Genomic DNA, 14,338 nt, shown 5'->3' on the forward strand with positions numbered 1-14,338 from the left:
TGCAAAGCAAGGAAATTAAACAGATCAGGAATTCAGCACTTTGTGGCTTGGATTTGTGAAAGCAATGATAAATTAAAAAGGATTTAGGAAAACTCTAATTGCAGGAATCAGTCTTGAGAGACAGAGCGAGACTCACAGACTTCTTTGATGTTCAATCCATAGAAGTCCTCAAATTACAGAGGGAGAATCACTTTGCAGCTTGGAATAAACTGACAGTCCAGAAATACACCGAAAACCAGTCACCGGGCTTCAGTGAGAAGCAAAGACAAACTGCCAGTGGCAAAATGAACATTAAAACCAAGATCACCAGACACACACAAAATGTATTTTGAAGGAGAAGCCAAAGAGTTTGATCATATTTGTGACTAGACACAACTGCTCGCAAGCCAACCTGGTGGCACTGGATTTTCCAGGGGTGATTTTTCTTGCCTCTTGTTCTTGCAGATAAGCTTCATGAAGGGAGCCTTGGCAGGACAAATGAGGCTACTGAGGTCCTCCAGTTCTGGTGTAAACTATTTGAAATGAGGTAGAAATGACAATGAAGGGGGTTAGGGTGCTGATTTGTCAACCTGAGATGAACCGTGCCAGTTGTATTGAAACATCTGCCCTAACCACATCTTAGGAGAGTGCATAAGCAACAGTGATGAAGTGGACAGTGAGCATTAGTAGCTGGATCTGCTTAAGACTTGTAAGGGCCCCATAATCTTTTCTTACCTAAACTGATCAAAAATATATCCAGTGGAGCATTAAGGTTATTTTCACCACACACGCAGTCAGCATCAGTCAAGGCAAGAGCCATCCTGGAGCACACTATGTGCTCTAAGAACAACAAAGCTATTTTACATGGAATAAAACATGATCCTGCAGGCTGAGTTATGCACCAACCCCGGATGACAATTCAAATAACACTGGGAAAAGTAATCCCAAACTGGGTTTTGAATTCCTAGGTGTAGCAAGAGCTGGAAGCCTGAGCAACGCTTCTAAATCACCCATGTGTTACGGATCATCACAAATGTACCAGCATTGCTGGAAGTCTTGCAAATGACAGAGGCTCAAATGAGGGCTCTATCCTGCAAAACGAAGAGTGGTGCCAAGACCACAGCTATTCGGACGCCTTGCCAGAACAAACCACCTTGCGAGAGCGAGCCCTTGGCTGCCAAGAGAAGAGCAGTTCCTGGAGATACAGGGATGGGGAAGAGGCGGCCGTGCTGAAAGAGCTGCTGGAGGCTCACCTCCTTCCAAAAGAAAAAGGCAACATTAAAAAGAGAGATAGGCCTATCAAGCACATTATTTTTAGGAGAAAGAGAAAAGCTTCCAGTGCCTCCAGCTGTCCCCAAGGCTTTGGGGTGTTGCAGCCAAGGCAGGGTTTGCACCGTGGGTCCGCAGGTGCCTGCTGGGGATGGTACGTGCTGCACGAGCAGTCTGGGAGGAGCAGAGGGGAAGGAGGAGGGAGCACGGAGGCGGGAAGGAAAAGGAAATTGTGCCGTGTCCTTCTCTTATGCCAAAAAATGAAAAGAAACTATAAACCCCCTGTTTTCAGAATATAAAAAGGTTGTGAAAATAGGACTCCAAGGGCTCTGCAAATGATTATGCTAATTAGATCCAGGGCTATTCAATAGCACTGAAGTGATGCTCAGGAATTTTGAACTACAGTTTTTAGTGTGATTACAGATCATATTAAAATTCTATTAGTCTTCACTTAAGTTGTGAATAAGTGGGATGGAGTAACGGGTCCACACGTTCATGAACCCAAATATTTTTAATGTAGCAGACATTTTAGAGTGAAAATACCCCCCTTTTTTAAATGAAAAGAAGCTTTATTTATGTAGCTACACAGAATGAAACTACAAGTAGTTAAATACTCAAAGATTACTGATTTTTCCACATGGGCTCAAGTTTTGAGTGTTGTTGTAAAACAATATTTATAATTGTTTTAGCCTTGCTACATAGTATAATTGAGACACTCAGAAGAGAAAACTTTGTAGCAAAATCTTTTTGTTTCTGCCTTGCAAATGATAAATTGTTAATGAGCACCTGTTACAATGTTAATGAAAGTGAGATCTGTATGTAAATAAAGAAAATTTAATAACTTAACAAGGTGGATTAAAATTCCCAACCTGCTCCTTGCTAATCTAATGCCAAACACCAAATAGTTGCTATCTAAGCAGGAAACTAGTTAATGTATTCACCTCCGTGTACTTTTCAAACTATAATTAATATTTTAAAAATTTATAAAACCGAAATCATAGGTTTGATTGTAACAAACAAAATATCTGCCTTTAATCTACTACAAAAGGTTGGTGCAAATCCCCTTAAATGATACTAAAATGTAAACCACAAGGCAGCACTGTGGAATTGATTATGTTTAACTTCTTTTGCATTTGTCCTAATCACATCCTTTATAATTGTATTTAAAATTACTCCAAAACAGTTGATTGGTAATTCTGTAGCACAGAAGAAATATGGAATGAGAACATTGTTTCCTTGGAAGAAAAAAAAAAATCCTGTTATAAATAACTTTCAAGGTATGTCCTCTGGACATTGGGTGAATATTAACACTTGACAAATGGACATTTGTTGGTTTAAACTAAAGTAAAAGTTATTGAAAGGGAAGAAGCAAGGCTCTTCTTTCTTACAGAAGAAACTCACTCCCATGTGGTTTCTCTCTTCTCCAAACCCCAGCCAGGGTTTTACAGCAATGCCCTTTTCCCCCATCCCTCCTAATTCACACCCCCCCAAGTCCTGTGACTGCCCCAGGCAGATCCAGCAGTTTCTGCACCGACTTGGTGCAGCCTTGGAGGGCTGGGACTGTTGGTGGAGCCCCACAGCCCACGTTAACCCCAGCCTTGCAAGCATGGCTTTACTGAGAGACCTGTGTTGGCAGGGACTTCTGAAGGTCCTTGATCCAACCTCCTGCCCCAAGCAAGGTTAACTTCAGACCTAGACCCGGCTTCTCAAAATCCCAAGGATGGAGACTCCACAGCCTCTCTGGGATGCTGTCTCAGGGCTGCACCACTCTCATGGGAAAGGGTTGGGTTGTTTTCTTTTTTTCCTTAAAACCAGTGGGAATTTCCCATTGCAACTCACCTCCTGGCCTCCTGTTGGGCACCTCAGTAGCAGTCTGTAGCTACAGCAGGGAGATGGAAGGAGGGAAGGTGCATCTTCCCCCTTCCAGTCTGTCTCCCCACGTGCCAGCATGGCCACACACTCAGCTTATCCATATAAAAAACTGGTATCTGAGTCCTTCCTACCAGTAATAAGCTTATCTCCTCAGCTCCAGTGCTTTTCTCCTTGTTTCAGAAAGGTGGCCTGAAACACAGAGAGAACAAGGGGTTTTGGCAAGACCCCAATGTAAACCCACAACCAACCTGTGCTAAAAAAGCTGTATGGACATGTAGGAACGACACCTGCATCTGGCTGGGCTCTCACCCACTGGACCTTCCTCTTCAGTTGCTCTGAATGTGGAGATCTAGATACAAACGCTGGTGCTGGCAGTCCATGACCACTTGTGATGGGTCTGGTCAGCATCCTCCCATGTCAAAGCAAACACTGCCGTTGTCCATGGGGGAGTGAGCCCCAGAGGAGATACCACAAATTACTATTTTTTTTAAATATTTTGGATAATATACATGCATACTCTGTCCTTTAATTGGGAAGCACTTCATGGGTCTGCACTTAATCAAGATGGATACCTCATTAGGACATCTCCCAGGGAACCAGTTTAGCCTAACAACAGCAAATCGCAATGCTGCTGCTTAATTGGGACAATTTTTGCAAAGTCTCCACTTAATGGAGACATATTGGGCCAGTGCCAGGAGTTAAGTGGTGTTAAATGAAATAGGTGCAAAACTCCAACTTCCTGTCTTTTTATATAAAGATTGCCAGCTAAAAATGTAAATAAATAAAGGCTAAATATTTAGGAGTAGGGACTTCTATTTTCTTTTTTTGGTTGCATACAGTACCGTAAAGAATGTGGGCTTCTTGGGTCTGTATTTATTCCTACCTCCAGTTATAGCCTCGACGAGCAGAAGCTTTTCTCCTGTTGTGCTTGGACAGCACATAGCACCTCTGGGTCCAGATCTGTGATGGAAGATCCTGGGTTTGCCTATCATAATCAAGATAAATTGTCATCCTCTCCTTAGCCTTCCTGTAAAGGCATCTGTATAACCATAAGGGCAGTTCTACACGGGAGCCAGTGCCTTAACCCTGGAGCCCTGTAAATGAAAGCCAAGGTCCCCAGTGGAGCATCCCAGACATACAATCACATACATTTCTGTGGTCCTGCCATCCAAGGACCTTAGTGCCCTGGCTTAGGGGTCAGAAACATAAGTCTTCCACCTAAATGACACAGAGGACCTACTAAATGATACATTCATGCCCATGGTGGGAAACTTACCCCCATTTCCATGAAGTCAGGTCTGTTCCACTAACATGATGTTGCACAATTTGCCTTGAACAGTGCAGCACCAAGTGCACCCCACCGGTGTGGTGGGAAGGCTGGTCTGGTGGATGAGGCCCTTGCTGGAGACTCTGGGCACCCCTGGTTTTGGCAAGAGCCATGACAGAGAGTCCAACATCCCGGCTTTCTTGCCCATGCCTCATTCCTGGGACCTGCTCCCATGCGGGTCAGAGTCCTCCTTCTCTCAGGCTCCCTCCCTGCACACAGAGGGCTGCAATCTTGCTCTCTTTCCTGTTTTTCTTTGGAAATTCAGCTGCTGGGGCAGCGCTGTGCTGTTCAGTACAGGGTTAGCTTCTGGGCAAAGGCTGCTGACAAATAAAGTAATCACACTAACGACAGGCGCTTCCCAAAATCACTCAGGGCGGTCGCAGCCACCAAGCATGCTGGGAACAGACACCCAGAGCATCTTCCAGAACATAAAACCAAGATGCCTTCAAAATACCTTTCCCATGATGTCTTAGATCCCCTTAGATACTTCTGAGTGTTAACATCAACTGATGAACAAGCCTGAGAGGCATCAAAGTGGGTTTTTTTTTCTCCCTTCGTCATTAAGAGAAGCTGTTTTACAGGTAGCTGAGCAATTTGAAGGAAATAAAAGGTGTGTAAAAATTGTCTGTTCAAGACATTGACTCAGTAACCTGTAAAAGATTTTAGTTAAATACATTTCCTCAGGACTCCTACAGTCTTTGACGGAAAGTGTTTTGTACATAAACAAACAACAATGCTCCTTCCATCCATTAAAACCCACCAGTCACTTTAATACATCACAGCGTAACCATTTAGCTCAGTCATTTTTCATTGTTTGACCTCACTTTTAATTAGAGACTAAATTATTAATGCCATTTGATAGGAGACAAACTACTTGGGAGTGCTGCTGTTCTCTAGGCCAGCTCTGAGGAACTACACGCTCAGATTTCGTACGTTTCAAATAAAACACAAGTGGCCAGAGGAAAAACAATTTACATTTACAGCTCCTACAAACCCAGCATCCATCAAGAGTTTGGTGCTTAAAAAAAAAAAATCTCACGTGGTGTTAACAGTAGACTTTTAAAAATCAGCAAGAAAATATAAAGTTCCCCCAGAGAGAAACTCCCTGGAGATTTTTCAAGAAGTTCATGAGCTCTGGAAAAGTAGTTGCCGGATCCTGTAATCACAACGCCTAGGATCGTTTAAAGAAGTTAGCGGTGTATTTTCCCCGGCACAGCTTTGATGTAGAGGTTCCTAAGGCGGGAAGATGAGCCCGCAGAAATAGGAAAGCTGAAGGTGATTTAAAGCCAGAGAGCGAGAGGGCACGGCTGCACCAGAAACCCAGCGTCTGAGCCAGCTTAGCTGACACCAACAAGCCCCGAATTGTTCTCAAGTGGGCAAGGTCAGCGTGTAACGCGCCCATCACCGGGGCGTTTGATCCCTTGTAAGCACTAACCTGATTTCTCCACTCCTGGTGCTTTCTCTCTGAGGGCAAGGAGCGCTGTAAAACAGCAATTTCTCTAACGCTGGGGCAAACACGACATCCTGCTCACAGAGAGAAAGATCTGATGTGAGGTCCTCCTCCATAAAAATAAAGACCAGGCTCACAGTCATCGTCATGAAGGAGAGGACAAATCTGGGGTCCTTGGGACAACTGTAGGGACTGGATTTGGTCTCCCTTCCTAATAAAGGGCCCTGAGTCCGGGTCCTTTCCCTCCCATCAAAGCCAAGCCTGGGTGGCCACCTATAAAAACACTTTGAACTGCCGCGTTGGGTCAAGATTATCAATCCCCACCTGCGGGTGCCTGCTGAATTCACCCCAGGGGTGTGTTTAGCCATCACCTCCTTTATTTGGCGTTTTTAGCATTTCCCAGGACTGAACCGTCTTCAACCCTCAGTGGCAGCCCACGTACCGGGGCTGGGGACCATGCAGAGCCACCTCCCAGCCCTACCACCGGCAGGAACCCCAGGGGCATCTGCCTTTTCGAGGGCATTTAGGAGCCAACAGCACAGGGCTGCCGGGAGCTGGCGAGGGGGTCACGCTGCAACAAGGTGTTAGAAAAACCATACCAAAACCTTGTAAAAACTGCAACTCTAGAAGCTAGATAAGGAACTGGGGACGCATTGAGGGAACAATTTCTCCTGCAACGTTCATCGTCAGTGAGATCCCTTGCTGTGTTAGACAACTGTTTAGCTGGTTTCCGCACAACTGTAGTATTGTCGAACAAGAATGTAAGTTTTCTGTGCTGCTGCTAACAAGCAAAGCCATCAGCCCTTCCCACACCCAGCTCCCTTTGCCGCCTTCGGGTGCTCTGACTTAGACCCAGATCTCTCCTGGTTCTCCCCTGTTGCAACTGGGGGGTGGAAGCCCTGCACCCCCTCATACAACGAGGGAGAGAGACGTTCCTCAGCTGTTACACAACATTTGTTGTCTATACTAAAGGCACAATGCAAATAATGTTTCTGCTTATTTGATGAAGCGGAAAACATGATCTCCATGTCGTTGTTTAAAAACAGAACCAGAAAACAGTTTTTCAGCTGGACTGGCCTTTCTGCAAAGGATGATGCCTGCCAAGCCCGTTTATTTGGACTCATAATGTTTCCCTGGCACAGATTTATAGATTTTTGTGTCCTGTCCTTCCACTTAAGGCATAAGGTTTTAAGTTCTTTGCCATCCAAACCCAGCCCGCAAAAATTCACTGAGTTAGAATTTAGCCTGCAATGCTATTGCTGTCAAGTCAGAATGTGGTTTTATTTCTTAGACATGTGTCTCTCTTTGTTTTAGTAGGTTTCGAGCAGTTATTTTCACTTACTCCTAAGAAACAGAAAAATTGCTCCTTCTTCTCCCCCCTACCCTAAAAATGATACAATCTCCCCTGTATGTTTTCAGTGTAAAATAACCAAGTGCATATGAGGACTAATGGCCCTAAAGGACCTGGCTAGATCTACTCACTCAATAATCCATGCTTTCAAAAGGCCTGATTTCACAGTTACAGAGACACCCCTGAGCAGTTTTGCTGCGAGAGCGAGCACTCGTAGCACCTCCTCTTCTCTCGATATGCTTCAGCAGCTCCCTCTAATGTCAGTGGGGACCCCCATGTACAGCTCCAAGAAAATTAGACAGCATCAGACCACATCCTGCCCTCGGATGCACATCCACGGCTTCCACTGGAGGTAATGAGACCCTCACGGCATCCGGAGGGATGGAAGCTAGTCGGGAGGATGGAGATGCTCCTGGGACCCAGCACGTCCAGCTCACCCTGAGCTCCGTCTGCAGACAGGGCGATGCATCCACGCAACATGCTGCTGCATGGGAGGGACCCCAGGGATGGGAGCCCCTCACCGGCGCTGGTCCTAACGCCAGGAGGGAGAACTGCAGGACAGAGGCTCGTAGCATAAAGCGTCTGGAGTCCTTGAACGAACCCCCCCTTCACATTCGTTTCTAATCTGCCGATGCCCTACGTCCAGTAGTCAGTATTTTAAATTGTTATTAAATGTCTTTGGGGGGATTATTATTTGTATGCCTGATTATACAACGGATATACCTATCTATCTTGTGGTATCACAAATAGCCATACCATAATGATGATTGAAATATATAATCCCCCAAAGATGGTCAGAACAATTTAAACTTCCCTCTGCTTAATTAAGAGAGTTAGGGGATTAGGTACATGATTTAAATGGAGGGGAAGGTTTGGTTTATGTTTTTAAAACCCGATGGAGGCACAGGGAACTGGAGAGGGAAAAGTTAGACCGCCTTGTCCATCCTTATACTGTCTTGTCTCAGACAGACCTGCCTGCCTTTCTGCCTGCCTGCTCGGCACTGGGGGCTTTTTCTCCTTTGATGAGGATAGGAGAGCTCTTTTCCTCCCTATTTCCACCTTCCAACATCTCCAATGACTTCCCAGTGTCTCCTGGGGAAACCACCCAGCCTGATGCCATCACAAAGGTGCCGTGGCCACTGTGGCCCCATCCTTGTGACCACGGAGTGCTCCTGGTTTGCATTGCTGAGGTACCCAGGGCTCCACACGGCCGTACCAACCCGCCGTGCCCTGCTACCTCCAGTCCCTCTTCCTAGCATGGAGTGACAACGGCTTCGTCACCTGTGGGTGACCGCGGGGGATGAGGTTTCTCTGGGTGAGCTCCAGGGGCCCCGTGCACAGAGGAGGAACATTTCAGAAGAGGGTTAAAAAAACCAAGCTGAACTCTCCCAAGTTTCCCTTCCTTCAGCAGATCTTGGACCTGCCAATACTGCGCCAAGCAGAAGTGATCAGTTTGTCTTCTTCACACTGACAATAAATCCAATCACACCTTGTACGGGTAAATAGAATCGATTGGGTCCCTGCAGCACTGTCCTCCCCTCAGCTCGGCAGCAGCCCCCTCTCCCTCATCAGCCATGCTAACAGGGAAAACCAGGCAGATTTCACTCCCAGCATTTACCTGCTGATTGCAGAGCCATCTTTGTCATTAGGGGTAAATTAATCAAGAGAAGTGAACGTTTTCGACAAGCTGCACTGTTTACTTCGAAAAAAGCAGAAACAAAATTAGTGTGATACAGGGAGAGCCAGACACTTGCTGGGCAGAGCGAAGAAGACAACAAATCCTTCAGAAAACAAAATCACTTACAAGTTATCGCTGACTCTGAGCACAACTTGCAAAGAGGGATCCCTGAGCAGGCAGGGAGCAACGCAGGGTGCCGGGGCTGCCCTGGCCAGGACTCCCTGTGCTCCTTCCCCATGGTCCCTGCTGCCAGGACCCCCCGCCTGGGAAAGCCACAGCTCTCATGCATCACATGCACGAACACTGGGATTGCTTTGACACCCTGATGCTCACCCCTCTCCTCTGACCACAGATGCCAGGCTGGGATGTCCCCAGTCCCTTCGCATACTTCAGTCACCCCTAGGAAGGGTCCTTTGCCCCAGACTGAGCCAAACCCTTTGGCCTGGGAAAAAGGCGCAGAGAAGTTTGCAGCCATCCATAACTCTCTCGCTGGGTCTGACCAGATGCAGCTGAACCATCGTCTAGTTAAGAGGAAAAGATCAACCTGGATTTAAGAGGCAGCAAGGCCTCCATAACTCTTCCTTAGAGCACAGCCCTGCTGAATTTATGCTCTGCAGTGTGGCGGCAGGAAACAGATAGAACTCGTAGCGACGGTGCTGCTCCTTCTGTGAGGGAGGCTCTCGCCCCAGCCCCTTACGGGAAAGTTTCGGGGCCACATCTGAACTCCGGGGCAGGGAGTCCCGAGATGTTGCGTGCGACTCCTGGTTCAGATCTGCGGCGCCCGTACCAGGGAAGATATTTTTTTTCCTTTCTTCTTCTTTTTGTCTTTGAAATCTTGTCAGTATATCAACACACTTGATAAGGGCAGTGTTGTAGTTACACTTCTTTAATTAAGTGAATAATTAAAAAGAAGTTGATCATCAATTAGTTAATTAAATAATTAATCCATTTTACTTTCATACCCTTTTTTGTTAATCACTGTGGCTTCGGTAATGAGCCTCCTATGGGTTGCTAAGCAACTGCCTCCTCGTTTAAACAATCAGCAGCTGCCGCCCGTCAGCGTCCGTGTGAAGGGATGCGGCGGGGCCGCCCGGGGCCGCCCGGGGCCGCCCCCGCCCGGGCACGCCGCTCCCGGGCCCGGCTGGGGGGCACGGACCCTCCGGGGGTCGCGGGTTCGATCCCCGCGTCCGGCACGTCCCCCCGTCCCATCCCGTCCCCCCCCTCCCGCTGCTGCTTCGGGAACCGGCGGGGAAAGCATGAATTCCTCCCCAAAAGCCGCTGGAAAACCGAAGTCCGTGCGCTCCGCTGATACCCAGGTCGCAAGGCCGTGCGCGCCGCGGTGAGGAAGACTGCTGCCGGGTAGCAGGGAGGAAGGCAGGGGACGTGGTGCCGCTGCTCCCGGCGCGGAACATCCTCACCCTCGACGGGCGCCGGCAGCGATGGCACGGCTTACCCCGCCGACATCCTGCGCCCTCCCGGGAGGCACATCCACCCCTCACCCCCCCCGGGCACCCCGTGCCTCAGTTTCCCCCAGGGAAAGCTGCCCCGACGGTCCCCGCCCCAGCGCTGGGTCGGGGGGAGCCGAGCTGGCTCCCCCGCCGCAGACGGCAGCTCCCCTTCCCTCCTCTCTCCCTCTTTATTCTCCCGAGTTGTTTTTTTTTTTTTTTTTCCTTTCCTCCTCTGTTGCCAATTGTTTCTCTGCCCCGGGGCCAACCTGTAAATGAGATGTTACATCTGCACCGAGCTAAGTAAACACTTTATAAATGAATAAATAAGTGAATAAATAACGAAATAGTAATATCTGCGCCGAGCGGAGCCAGGCGCGGCGGCTCGGCCGGGGGAAGCGGGGCGGCGGGGAGCAGGGCCGGGGGGCGAGACGAGACCCCCCCGGAGCCCCCCGCACCCACAGCCCCATAGCCGCTCCACCGAGCCGCTTCCTGGGGGGGTTCTGAGCCGACTCTCCCGGAGCCTCCCCCCCGCCAGCGCAATGCCACTGTCCCGTCCTTCCCCCACCCACCCCACGCCGGATCGTGTCCCGGGAGGGGCCGGGGCTCAGCATCTCCCCCCTGGGACTCCCGGCCGCACCGCCCGGCCCGGGCCGACCCCCTCCCGGCCGCCCGGGCTGAACTTTGTAATTATAATGGATAACGAGAACAAATGCAAGAAACACTCATTGAGTAACTGATATCAATTATGGAAGCAGGCTTTTGAGCCTGGAATAAATGATAGGGGAATTGGCCTGAGAGGGAGTGGGAACAGACATGTTATTATTTACGCCAGATTAAGAAAAGTATCCAATTTGCTGGCCATCTCCTTCCGCTGGGAATCGGCATCAATTTTATTATTGTTCCTCAGATTTTAATATTCTCTAAATGAATTACGATCGAGCTAGGTAGTTAGTCAATAGTTTAATGCAATTAATTAACTTCCCATCGCTTGGTTATCTCTGCCCGGGTCCCCTTTTCCCGGCCGGCCCCACTGCAGGGCAGCAGTTTGTTTGCAGTAAATAAGGGTGCGGGCTCCGCTCGGAGCCGGGCTGTGTGTGTGTGTGTGTGTGTCTTGACTCTTTGGTGTCTAGATTTTTTCCACTGTTCCGTGCATTGTACGACATAACTAGAACTGAAGCAGTACATTTCTTCAAACAATGCCTCCCCGATTCCATTTGTAATGGAATTGGAGGGAGAAAATGTAATTGTGTGTTAAACATGAGGCAGCCATACATGAAGATAAGCAGGGCTGAGTGACTGGATATGGAAATCCAGCGCGGGGACTAGATACTGGAGGTCTATTTTGGAGTTAAATGGCTCATAAAGACAGGAGGCTGGCGTTTATTTATTTATTTGCCCGAGCATCTATAGGGCTGCGCATGTGGCGCGGCGTTTTGGGGGGAGAGAATTGCGGTCGCTCGCTTGTGAGGGGGCTGGCGGAGGGGTGCTCGCTGCTGAGGGACGGGGGGAAAGGAAGGGGAGAGCAGCCAGCCCGCGGGCCGGGGTCCCCCCCCGCCCCGGGGCGGGTATCCCTTGGAGCCGACCCCTCTGGAGCAACTTATGCGGCTCAGGTCAGGACAACAGTGACCGGGGTTCCCCTCCCGGTTTGAGGGATCACGCCGGAGCGGAGGGGCCGGCGGGGCTGGAGAGCGGAGCGCCCCGGGGATGCGTTCCGGGGACCCGGGGGTGCGCAAAGGGGGTGCACAGGATATCCAGGGATGCACACAGGGAACCTGGGGATGCGCACAGGGAGCAGGATCCTCTCCCCCGTGCAGGCGGAGCCGCCCCGGGGTCCCGCAGGATGCCGAGCCCCGTCCCCCCGGGGCGCCCCGTCCCGTCCCGTCCCGCCCCCGGCCGGGCTGGCGGGGCCATTCCCGGGGGAGGCCGGCGGCCGGGGCCGCCCCTTCCCCGCCGCACATCTGGGAACGTCGTTAGGGCCGCCCCGCTCAGGAAGTTTTTCACACTTCACGTCTCATTAACCGCAGGTCTCGGATTCCTTGGGAAAGGGGGACAGGCGGGAGGGCGGCCCCGGCCGCCGGCCAAGGCGGGGGGGGGGGAGGACCGCAGCTGCTGGGAGAGGCCTGGGGCCCCCGGGGGGGTCCGCACCCTCCGACCCCCCTCGAGGCCGAGCTCCTCCGTGCAGCGGAGCTGCGGGGTGGCGGCCCTGCCCCGGCCGTCGAGGTGACCCCGGGGAGGATGTGCGGGAGGGAGGGAGCGCAGACACGGCAGAGGGGACCCCCGGACTAGCTGCAAGCATCCTCCCCCCCCCCCCGCACCTCCCCAACGGGGCTCAGCCCTTGGTGCAAAAGGACCTGGGCTGCCCCGTCCTCCCCTTCTCCTCCTCCGGACCCGGCAGGGACGGCCCGAGGGTCCGCAGGGGCCGGGGGCTGCCAGCTGAAATCACAGTCCCTTCTCTTCCCATGGGCTCGACGGCCCAGTCTCTATGGGATATGGCCTTCTGGGGAGGGCGGAGGAACCCCCCCACCACCAGCATCGTAAATGTTTAAAAAGGGTTTGTTCTGTACTTACAGTGAGCGAAATTAAAAAGAAACAGTAAAATATTTGAAAATGAAGTGCATTATGTTTAATAAATTTAAAATGAACAAAGGCTGCTATATTGCCAGCAATATCATTTCTTGCCCAAGGGCATTAATAAAGACTGAAAGGTTTGGAAAAAACAATATTTTCTATTAAAATTCTACGGTGCGTTTCAATATTAAAAGGATAGGTGATGAATTTTCAGTGTTACTCAGACGGGGTCAGCGACTAATTTCATTTCTTTCTGGTCAGCATTCTGTCGATAATTAATCAAAAGCAGAGTTTCTTAATGAAACACTTTTCATAAGGTGATAATTAGCAGGAAAGACGCGGAGTGCAGACAGTCACTGGTAGCTGTCTAATAACCAGAATGAAATCAGGGCTGGGTCCAGGGAGTTAAGCAAGAGCTCAAAAAAAAAAAAAAAACCCAACCAAAAAACCAAACCCCAAATAAAAAAGGGAGAAAAGGAGGAAAAGGGATGGGGGAGCCGCCTTGTGCAAAGTCCCGAGAGAGGGTTGTGTTTTTCAGCCCGCTGCTGATGGCTTTTAACACCCGAGTTGGTGTAATTTTGCCTCCCGGGCCCCGCGGGGAGCGGAGCGGGCGCGCAGCACCGCCGGCCCGGCCCCAAGTTGGGGGGCTCGGAGCGAAGGTGCCTTCCCCCCCCCCCCCCGCATTGAGCTTCAAGGGAGAAATCAATGCAGAGGACACGGTCCCCACCCGGGCCTTTCCCCGCCTCACCCCGCAAAAACGCGTGGAAAGAGTAAATGAAGTTAATGAAGAAAATTAGCAGCGATTAGTGAAAGCACCGGGGTCCGGGAGAGCTGGTGGTGCTCCGGCCAGGAAAGTGTCTGGTAACAATTACAAAGATACCCCGCGCATAAACAAAAGAAATTAGCCCCCGGAATGATATTAAACAGTATAAAATTAACCGAAAGTTGTAATAAGTGAGGGATTAAAAAGGACCTGGCTTTAATTCGTGGGTCTGAAGAGAGCCCAGCGGAAGGGGGGAGAGAGGTGTGTTGAACCTTTAATTAATATTTGGCTGGAGCGTACCTTATTCATAATATTCATTGATGTAATTACTCCACAAACAGACAGGGATAATTTGTTTAGATAGATAAAAAGAACCTTCAGGTGAGATTTTAAATACAAAACCAATCTATCCCTTGCATCTAGTCTGGCACTTAAACAGCAAACCTTTCAATGGGCTTTTTTCTCATATTAATATTTTTTTTTTAATCCGAACATGAATGACAGGTACTGCTTTCCTACGACGCCGGGTTTTTTATTATGAAATTCTCCTGAAATGCTGTAAACTTTCAGATAAAGCTGAGAGGCAGGAGGCTGTTGAGTAGATGAGATTATTGATAGTTATTGAAAGTATCC

The sequence above is a fragment of the Gymnogyps californianus genome, chromosome 15 (genome assembly GCF_018139145.2).
Source record: "Gymnogyps californianus isolate 813 chromosome 15, ASM1813914v2, whole genome shotgun sequence".
NCBI lineage: Eukaryota > Metazoa > Chordata > Aves > Accipitriformes > Cathartidae > Gymnogyps > Gymnogyps californianus.